General features: G+C 51.4%; 1 pseudogene; it reads left to right on the forward strand.

Annotated features, from left to right (window-relative positions):
• Window positions 1-413: 413 nt before the first annotated feature.
• LOC144672847 (U2 spliceosomal RNA) lies at window positions 414-592 on the forward strand (annotated as a pseudogene).
• The last annotated feature ends 10,212 nt before the right edge of the window (window positions 593-10,804 follow it).

Consider the following 10,804-nt stretch of genomic DNA (forward strand, 5'->3'; position numbering starts at 1 on the left):
CTGCAGCTGGAGGATCATCAACTCGGTGAAAGACGCGCTTTGGTCTGCCCGAAACTTGTTGGTCTTCCAGCACAAAGAGTTGTCCCCGACCGATTGTTGCGGACTGGCACAATCCAAAGTCCAGGACTACGTGCTGAGGGACGCACTAAAGCTTGGGGCAGCTGCCGCAAAGGCGCAATGGGGAAGGGTCGCTGTCTAAGACCTTTCTGCCACAGCGCACCGAGAGACTGGGAACTGTTTAGAGCCCCTCGGGCTGTACAGCTCAAAATGAATGTCTGCAAATGATTGTAATATTGTTTGTACTGATGCACCTGCTGATATATTTTGTAAAAGTTTAACCTGGATTGTACCCTTGTAATGGTGTTTTTGGAATATGGTTTGGAATGTGATTGAAGATATTTTATGAATAAAGTATATTTTTGCAAAAAATAAAAAAAAATCTATTCTTATCAGTTTAATATCTGATACGTCCCTTATCTGGGGACCATATATTAAATTGATTTTTGGAGCAGGGAGATGGAATAGGGGCTTGCTCCATCCACTCCACGCATCGACCCGGTATTGCAGTATCTCTGGGAATGGTGCACCACCCCTTTCCAGGGGATTTTCAATGCTAAAAATAGTTTTCTTACAAACATCTGCTTTCTTTACTTTTCAACATGTACATGTTTCAAAACCCAACTTTCTTTCTTTCTCACTCACCCGCAGCAGCTACACACAAAAAACACGCACGCTCACCCAACACTCACAGGCAGCACTCTCATCTCACAAACACTCTACGTCACTCATACAAAAACATCTTTCACTTGCAAATACACCTCTCAAACACTCTCTCAGCTGCACCTTTCGCCTCACAACATTTTAAACCCGCTCTCTGCTGCCGCTCCCGCCCGCTGCTGCTGCTGATACAGCAACAATCAAAACTCACACCTCAAAGCTCACACACTTTACACAGCTACTCGGAAACGTCTACATCCACATTCACACAATCCTTACACTGCACAAGGAGCCCATTCCGCCCGTCGTGCCTGCACCAGCTCTCCCAATGAACATTTACCTCGTGCCATTCTCCTGCCTTCTCCACGTAACCCAGCACATGCTTTCTTTTCAGATAAACATCTCATTCCCTCTTCAATTGAACCTGCCTCCGCCACGCTATCAGGCGGTGCATTCCAGACCCTGACCACTCGCTGCTCCTATCACTTTTGCATTTTTGCCAGTTACTTTAAACCTGTGCCCTCTCCTTCTCGATCCTTTCATCGGTGCAAACAGTTTCTCCCTATCTACTCTCTCCAGATCCCTCATGACTTTCAATACCTCTATCAAGTCTCCTCTCAGACTTCTTTTCCCCAAGGAATACAGTCCCAACTTCTCCAACCTTACTTCATAACTCAACTTCCTCGCCCCTGGAACCAAACTCGTAAACCTCTTCTGCACTCTCTCCAATGCCTTCACTACCCTCCTAAAATGCAAGTCAAAATGCAATCCATCAGAGTCAGCATGGCTTTATGAAGACTAAATCGTGTTTGACTAATTTGCTAGAGTTCTTTGAAGATGTGACAAGCAAAGTGGATAATGGCGATCCTGTAGATGTAGTATGTCTGGACTTCCAGAAGGCCTTTGATAAGGTGCCGCACAAACGATTAATACACAAGATAAGATCACACGGAGCTAAGGGTAATATATTAGCTTGGATAGAGCTTTGGCTAACCAACAGAAAGCAGAGAGTCAGGATAAATGGGTGGATGGCAAACTGTAACTAGTGGGGTGCCACAGGGTTCGGTCCTTGGGCCCCAACTATTTACTTGGATTCAGGAGTAGAAGATACCATAGCTAAATTTGCAGATAACACCAAAATAGGTGGGAAAGTAAGTTGCAATGAAGAAATAAGAAATTTACAAATAGATATGCACAGGTTAGGTGAATGGGCCAAAATTTGGCAGATGGAGTTTAATGTGGATAAGTGAGGTTATCCAGTTTGGTCAGAAGAATAAAAAGGCGACCAATTATTTAAATGGAGAGAAATTTCAGAAATCCTTCAGCGCAGAGGGATCTGGGTGTCCTCGCGCATGAATCGCTGAAAGCTAGTATGCAGGTACAGCAGGTAACAAGGAAGGCAAATGGAATCGCTTCTCGACCTTTTGGCTAAGATCAAGTGGAGTCGTGAAGTGATGGCTATAACCAGTCGAGCCCCATATGATGCGGTACGTAACACTGTTCGGGTGACGGTAAAGGACAGCGAAGGAGGAGCACCCATGGATCGGGCCTTCTTCATTATGCGGATCCTGTTGAAGGCATGTGGATTTGAAGCGGAGGGGATCTACTCCCTACATGACTTCCCCAGCGCTGGATGTTTCGATGTGACTTTCAAGCGTGTGGCAGCTTGCGTCAAGTTCCTGAAGGTGTTTGAGGAGAAGAGAGACCAGCCGGAGATGAAGATCGTGACGGTGGAGCCGTTCTTTGCTCTGCCGTTGCAACGGGACCGTGTGGTGACGGTGCGTCTCTGTAACCCCTACGACCCTGTCGCCGACGTGTTCACCTTCCTCGCCAGATACGTCGACAAGGTTGGGAGCTCCAGCAAGGATAGAGACGCCTTCAGGATTTGGACATGCAAACGCCAGGTTAAGGTCATGCTCAAGACCGACGGTAAGGGAACCATCTTCCACCCTCCTTCCAGCTTCGCTATCGGGAGAAGCCGTGGCTACTTTGTCTACGCTGGGCAACCCAAACTATGTCGCTCATGCGGCAAGTCTGATCATGTGGCGGCCAACTGCAGCACCGCCCTCTGCAAGAACTGCAAACAGGAAGGGCACCAGACAAAGGACTGCAAACAGACTAAGTGCGGCAACCTATGTGGCGAGGCAGCTCACCTCTACAGGACCTGCCCCAAACGCTGCCTCAATTATGCACAGGCAGCCAAAGCCAACGAGGGGGAAGCAGAAGAAATGCTTCGTGTCACCACTACCAAGGGCACTTGCAACACTCCAACCACCGTGGCCCCCAGTGAGAACAATGGGACAAAGGAGGACACAGAGAGAGACAAGGTGGAGGAAAAGATTGAGTCAGCAGACAGCCGATCAACAGCACTGCCCCCTGAGCCTCCCACTCCTCAGGAGAGCGAATCAATGGAGGAGGAGGAAGCAGCGGAAAATCAGCAGGGGGAGTGGCAGCTGGTGAAGAGAGCCAAAAGGAAGAAGGGGCTAAGAAGGGACCAAGCCACTTCCCAGACAAGTGGCAAGAGGCGTCTCCCATCCGAAACAGATGACAAGGGCAGCTACTCTTCGGACGAAGAAGTGCCTGGGCGACACCTGCAGAAGAAGCGGCAAAGCTCTAGGGAGTTGGAGGATGAGACACCCGAGCTCCAGAACATTGGCGACAATGAGGAGACCAGCGCACCCCAACTTTGCCCACAACCCCAAAGAAGCCAGTGCATCCCAGCCCCAGGAATCTGGGAGCAGTGAGGCGCTCAGCGCACCCCAGCTCCGGGAAGCCGGGAGCAGCAACGCCCCAGAGGGGGAGAGGATTGGAGAAGCTTCTCCAACAGAGGACATTTCAAATCCCATTCTCTGCACGAACCCCCAGATACCACCTGAGCAGAACATTGCCAATGGGGAGGTTCAGGACAGTTTCCTCAGCCCATCCAAAGTGAGGCAATTTGTAAACACTATGGGTATGCAGGAGCAGACCAAAGGCCTGGGACTCTCAGAGGCAACAGTTTGGTAAGAGACTAAATGCTTTAAAATGGATTTCAAAGATTGTAACCATAAATGTGCATAGCATTAAATCTACTACGCGATGTGTGGCGACCTTGGACTACCATGCCAAGGTCAAAGCTGACCTGTTGTTTCTGCAGGAGTGTGCGATACCGCACCTCAGCTCCTACAGGCAATGGTCACGGTGGTGGTCGCTCGGGCCATCGATCTGGTCGGACGCAAACGACTCTCATTCCTCCGGCCTGGGTATTCTGCTGCGGGGAGGCAACTTCACTGTCTCCGAGGTTAAGGAGGTGGTGGGTGGGTGCCTCCTCATAGCAGATGTAATGTAGAAGAACGCTCCACTCCGGTTAATTAACGTGTATGCCCCGGCACAAAAGGCCGCCCGCTGGCAGTTTTTCAGCAGCTCCCACTGCTGTTGGTGACGTCCAGGCCGGTCATTGTGGATGGTGACTTCAACTGCTTCATCGATGCGGCTGGACGATCCGGCAGCGCCGACAGCAGATTGGACGCTACGTCCAGATCCCTGATGGAAACAGTTAAGGATGCCAAGCTGCACGACGTCTTCAGCAACCCTGCAGACGGAGCGCAGCGTAGATACACCTGGTCGCGGCCAGACGGGTCCATTCGTTCCAGGATAGACTTCCTGTTTGTGTCCCGTGCATTCACAGTCAGATCCACCGAGGTCAAGCGGGTGTTTTTCTCTGACCACTGCCTCCTACTGGCTGACTGCCACTTGGAGAAGGACCTGAGGGTGGGCAGGGGGGCATGGAAGCTAAATGTGCAACTGCTGACCCCAGAGAACATTGAGGAGCTCAAGAGGGATTACAAAGGTTGGAGAACCGTGAAACCCCTCTTTGAGTCCCTGACACACTGGTGGGAAGCGATCAAGGGAAACATCAAGAGGTTTTTCATCCTCAAAGCCACCCAGAAAGCTAGAAAGGACAGAGGGAAATGTCCCGACTCCAGAAAAACATGCAGAATCTGCTCCGGCTGCGGTCGATGGGGGTCGATGTCAAGGAGGAACTCCAAGAGGTGAAGAGCCAGCAAGCCTCGCACTTTGCCTCGGAGGCCTCCAAGATCATCTTCCGTTCCAGAGTCCGCTCCGTGGAGCAGGATGAGACATGCTCACGTTTCTTCTTCCAAAAGGTACACAGAGAGGGCTCTGTGATCAGCAGCCTGAAGGAAGAAGACGGCTCAGTAAAGTCATCACGGTCCGACATTTTGAGGATCAGCAAATTCTTGTATGCCGGATTGTATGACGTGAAGCCCACGGACAGCACGGCCTCCCAGTCCTTCCTGTCCTCTATCACGGAGGTCTTAGACGACAGTACGCGGGAGAGCCTGGACAAACGGCTAACTCCTGATGAACTGACTAAGGCCCTTGAGTCCTTCGAGAAGAGTAAAACTCCCGGAAGCGACGGCTTGCCGGCGGAGTTGTATTGTGGGACTTGACCGGCCCAGACCTGCTAGAAGTGTACGAGAATATGCTCCTGGCCGGCAGCATGTCAGAATCCATGAGGAAAGGCATCATCACCCTCATCTACAAGCACAAGGGGGGAAGGGAGGAAATTAGAAATTGGCGACCCATTTCACTGTTGAATGTGGACTGTAAGATTCTGTCCAAGGTCATCGCCAATCGGGTCAAATCCGCTCTGGAATTGGTGATTCACCCTGACCAGACCTGCACTGATCTCTGACAGCCTCGCGCTGCTCAGGGATACGATTGCCCATGTACAGGACAGGGGTGGGGATACCTGCCTCATCAGCTTGGATCAGGAGAAGGCCTTTGACAGAATAACGCACACCTACATGGTGGATGTGCTCTCCAAAATGGGGTTTGGGGAGGGAATTCGAAATTGGATCCAACTGCTTTACACTAACATCAGTAGCGCAGTCTCAATCAATGGGTGGGAAACAGATAGCTTTCTGATTAAATCTGGAGTCAGGCAGGGCTGTCCTCTCTCGCCTGTTCTTTTCGTGTGTTGCATAGAACCCTTTGCCGAGTCCATCAGGAAGGATCCGGGCATAAGAGGAGTGACGATCCCAGGCAGTGGAGGCTCTCAGGTAAAGGCCTCCCTGTACATGTACGATGTCGCCGTCTTCTGCTCGGATCCGCTGTCGGTGCGCAGACTGATCCACATCTGCGACCAGTTCGAACTGGCCTCGGGAGCCAAGGTAAATCGTGGGAAGAGCGAGGCCATGTTCTTTGGGAACTGGGCTGACCGATCCTTTGTCCCCTTCACTGTCAGGGCTGACGGCCTGAAGGTGCTGGGGATATGGTTCGGAGGGACCGGGGCATGCGTTAGAAACTGGAAGGAGCGAGTGGCTATGGTGAAAAGGAAACTGGGCATGTGGGAGCGACGCTCCCTCTCCATTGCGGGTAAGAACCTGGTCATCAGGTGTGAGGTACTCTCGCTGTTGTACGTGGCGCAGGTCTGGCCCATTCCAGACTCCTGCGCAATGGCGATCACTCGAGCCATCTTCCGCTTTATCTGGAGGTCGAAAATGGATCGTGTCCGCAGGGACGCGATGTACAAGCCTCTAGATAAAGGGGGAAAAAACGTGCCCAACATCGCCCTCATACTGATGGCCACCTTTGTGTGTGGCTGCATCAAGCGGTGCGTAGACCCTCAGTACGCAAACACCAAGTGTCACTACGTGCTGAGGTTCTACCTGTCCCCGGTGTTGCGAAGGATGGGTCTGGCCACGCTGCCGCGGAACGCTCCAAGTAGTTGGACCGTGCCGTACCACCTGTCCCTGGTGGAAAAATTTATGCAGAAAAACACCTTTGACCACAAGTCCATCAGGCAGTGGTCAGCACGTAACGTCCTAGAGGCCCTGAGGGAAAAGGAGAGGGTGGACCCTGTGGGATGGTTCCCCGAGCAGACTGTCAAAGTCATTTGGCAGAATGCCTCATCGCCAGAACTTTCCAACAAGCACCAAGACGTAGCTTGGCTGGTGGTGAGAAAGGCCCTCCCCGTCAGATCCTTCCTACACGCCAGGAGGCTCACCCCCTCTGCACGTTGCCCTCGAGGTGGCTGTGGTGGGGAAGAGACCGTTGTTCACCTCCTTGTGGATTGTGCCTTTGCAAAGAAAGTCTGGAGAGAGATGCAGTGGTTGCTGTCGAGGTTCATCCCGAGCAGTTCTGTGACACAGGACTCTGTGCTCTACGGGCTGTTCCCAGGGACACACACCGAGACAAACATCAACTGCAGCTGGAGGATCATCAACTCGGTGAAAGAGGCGCTTTGGTCTGCCCGAAACTTGTTGGTCTTCCAGCACAAAGAGTTGTCCCCGACCGATTGTTGCGGACTGGCACAATCCAAAGTCCAGGACTACGTGCTGAGGGACGCACTAAAGCTTGGGGCAGCTGCCGCAAAGGCGCAATGGGGAAGGGTCGCTGTCTAAGACCTTTCTACCACAGCGCACCGAGAGACTGGGAACTGTTTAGAGCCCCTCGGGCTGTACAGATCAAAATGAAAGGCTGTAAATGACTGTAATATTGTTTGTACTGATGCACCTGGTGATACATTTTGTAAAAGTTTAACCTGGATTGTACCCTTGTAATGTTGTTTTTGAAATGGTTTGGAATGTGATTGAAGATAATTTATGAATAAAGTATATTTTTACAAAAAAAAAAAAAAAATGTGGGAGCGACGCTCCCTCTCCATTGCGGGTAAGAACCTGGTCATCAGGTGTGAGGCACTCTCGCTGTTGCTGTACGTGGCGCAGGTCTGGCCCATTCCAGACTCCTGCGCGATGGCGATCACTCGAGCCATCTTCCGCTTTATCTGGAGGTCAAAAATCGATCGTATCCGCAGGGACGTGATGTATAAGCCTCTAGATAAAGGGGGAAAAAACGTGCCCAACATCGCCCTCATACTGATGGCCACCTTTGTGTGTGGCTGCATCAAGCGGTGCGTAGACCCTCAGTACGCAAACACCAAGTGTCACTACGTGCTGAGGTTCTACCTGTCCCCGGTGTTGCGAAGGATGGGTCTGGCCACGCTGCCGCGGAACGCTCCAAGTAGTTGGACCGTGCCGTACCACCTGTCCCTGGTGGAAAAATTTATGCAGAAAAACACCTTTGACCACAAGTCCATCAGGCAGTGGTCAGCACGTAACGTCCTAGAGGCCCTGAGGGAAAAGGAGAGGGTGGACCCTGTGGGATGGTTCCCCGAGCAGACTGTCAAAGTCATTTGGCAGAATGCCTCATCGCCAGAACTTTCCAACAAGCACCAAGACGTAGCTTGGCTGGTGGTGAGAAAGGCCCTCCCCGTCAGATCCTTCCTACACGCCAGGAGTCTCACCCCCTCGGCACGTTGCCCTCGAGGTGGCTGTGGTGGGGAAGAGACCGTTGTTCACCTCCTTGTGGATTGTGCCTTTGCAAAGAAGGTCTGGAGAGAGATGCAGTGGTTTCTGTCGAGGTTCATCCCGAGCAGTTCTGTGACACAGGACTCTGTGCTCTACGGGCTGTTCCCAGGGACACACACTGAGACAAACATCAACTGCAGCTGGAGGATCATCAACTCGGTGAAAGACGCTCTTTGGTCTGCCCAAAACTTGTTGGTCTTCCAGCACAAAGAGTTGTTCCCGACCGAGTGTTGCAGACTGGCACATTCCAAAGTCCAGGACTACGTGCTGAGGGACGCACTAAAGCTTGGGGCAGCTGCCGCAAAGGCGCAATGGGGAAGGGTCGCTGTCTAAGACCTTTTTGCCACAGTGCACCGAGGGACTGGGAACTATTTAGAGCCCCTCGGGCTGTACAGCTCACAATAAATGTACGCCCTTTGTTTTGATCATTTCCGATTTCATGATCTATCTCTAAATCGCAAAATCTTGATACTGCTTTGTGATGTCACAGAATTTTTTACAGTGTGGAAGGAGGCCATTCGGCCTATCAAGTCTGCACTTGGTTTCTGAAAGAGCCTTCCACCTAGTCCTACTCCCCTGCCTCATCCCCGTAACCTTGCACATTCTGTCTTTTCAGGTAACGATCCAATTCCCTTCTGAATACCTCGATCGAATCTGCCTCCACCACCCTCTCAGGAATTTTGTTCCAGACTCCAACCACCCTCTGGGTGAATTAATCTTTCCTCACATCACATTTACTCCTTTTGCCAATTATTTTGAATCTGTGCCCTCTAGTCCTTGATGTTCACTGGGCAATCCAGGCACTTCTCCACCGAGGTTCAAATGAGCACAGTTTATATATCTTTTATTATCAGTAACTTAATGGTATTAATTAGACAAAGGCCACAGCACAATGACCCCCTGGTTGACTGAGACCTGACCCCTTTGTTGGACGTACATTATTCACGCGTGTCCGATACTAACTGGGAGCCGGGGTTCCCTTGTATCCTGAGCGGGTGTGATGGTTTCCTCTGTGGGTAATTTCTAATATACAACCCTCCGTTCGGTTGTACCCGCATTTGTCCAGCACCCCCCCCGTTCCAACTGGATGGGAGCAAATTGTGAGGCTACCTTTCCTCCTGCACCCGCTCAGTGATACCCTGTGTATGCCCTCATTCTTGCATATGGCATGCATATCTATGGGGTAGTACCGGAGGGAGTCATTGTCTCGGATTAACCCAATGTTCTCCACTTGGGCCCGCACCCTCAGTACCGTGTCTGCTGTGACTGAGGGGATTGCCCATACCTATCACGTTCATTTGGTTTGAGGTGCACTTCTGAATCACCGCATACACCCTGGTCATTCCTTTCAATGTACATGCGTCGATGACGCCTGGGTTCTTGGCCATCCCCCACAACCGGGCACTGTTGATCCAGCCCGGTACCTCCCCCCTTTGGATCTGGCCCAGATTGTGTCTTAATTGCCCGATCATCCACTGGCCGTAAACTGGCTTTTTTGGGTGCTGCCCTCTTGTCCTTCCTCCCTTTCTGTTAATTGGCTGGTGGCTTTAGCATGGGTCTCTATAACGTGTACGCTTTCCAACACAGATGCCACACTCTTGCCCCCTAGGGCCGCTGCCGTTTCACCACCCCTCGCTACTCTTATGAGCAAGCTGCCTCATGATCCCTTTAAGATTCGTGACCTCGGAGTTGATTCCTTGAATGTCGAGAGAGTTTACCAGGGAAGTCCCTGTGTTCACCCCTGTCAGTACATTGTTAACTAACTCTCTCTCCTGGCGGTAGAAAGCAGGATGTCCCCTGAATCTAGTGGCACCCGTGGCGTCGGCCGGCTGATTAATCACAGCCTTACTCAGTAATTTGTACAGTTTTCGTAGGGGTGCTTGGTTACGGCAATACTCAGGCAGTCGCATACCTGCCAGGTTCACAATTACCTGTACAATTTCATGTTTAACATTATCATACAAGAGTTCATCGTCCATATACAGTACCAGTTCATTCTGTGGCCCAGGGGTCATGTCTGGGCAAGATAGTCTCTTTGGTGTCGTCGTGTCCTGTGATAGCGGGGTGGTGTCGGTCCGGGGATCCGCCATTGCGGTCAACACTCCGTGTTTGGCCCTCAAGATCCAATGCCAGGTATCTGTCATTCCCAAGTCCTCCTCCCCGGGACAGTGACCCCAGTTGTTGTTGTCCTGGGGTGTGAAGGTAAATTGCGAAAAATCTCTCACACATTGTATCTGGACCTGTGTCCCCTTCGCACATGTCCAGGGTCCGTCCGAACCATCGCTGATCTGGAAGCATAGTGGGCCCTCATTTTTCCATCGGAGTTCCGTTCCCGAATGCAAGCTCTGCCCTAGGCTCTCACCATCGCTCATTCCAATGGATAGTTGCGTAAGCCCGGTGCCACACTTGAAGAGCATTGACCTTTCCGTTGTGACATTCACACCTCCTTTCACGCAATATCCGTCGCTGACATTCTTGTAGTATAAGCCCATACCGGCCACTGCTTCACGGTTTACATTCTGTATGCCGGTGGCTGCGATAGCCAGGGCCCTGGTAACGATCGTCGACACCCAGCTTTTTTCCATCTTGTCGTGGAGGTTACCCGGTTATTGTTATTTCTGTAATGAAGCACACTGCTGGTGATCACCAGGGTTTAGGTTGGATATAAGAGGCAGCTTTCTCCTTTACGTCCCTCCTTGTGCACAGCCCACGGT

The sequence above is a fragment of the Cetorhinus maximus genome, unplaced genomic scaffold (assembly GCF_964194155.1).
Source record: "Cetorhinus maximus unplaced genomic scaffold, sCetMax3.hap1.1 HAP1_SCAFFOLD_110, whole genome shotgun sequence".
NCBI classification, from domain to species: domain Eukaryota; kingdom Metazoa; phylum Chordata; class Chondrichthyes; order Lamniformes; family Cetorhinidae; genus Cetorhinus; species Cetorhinus maximus.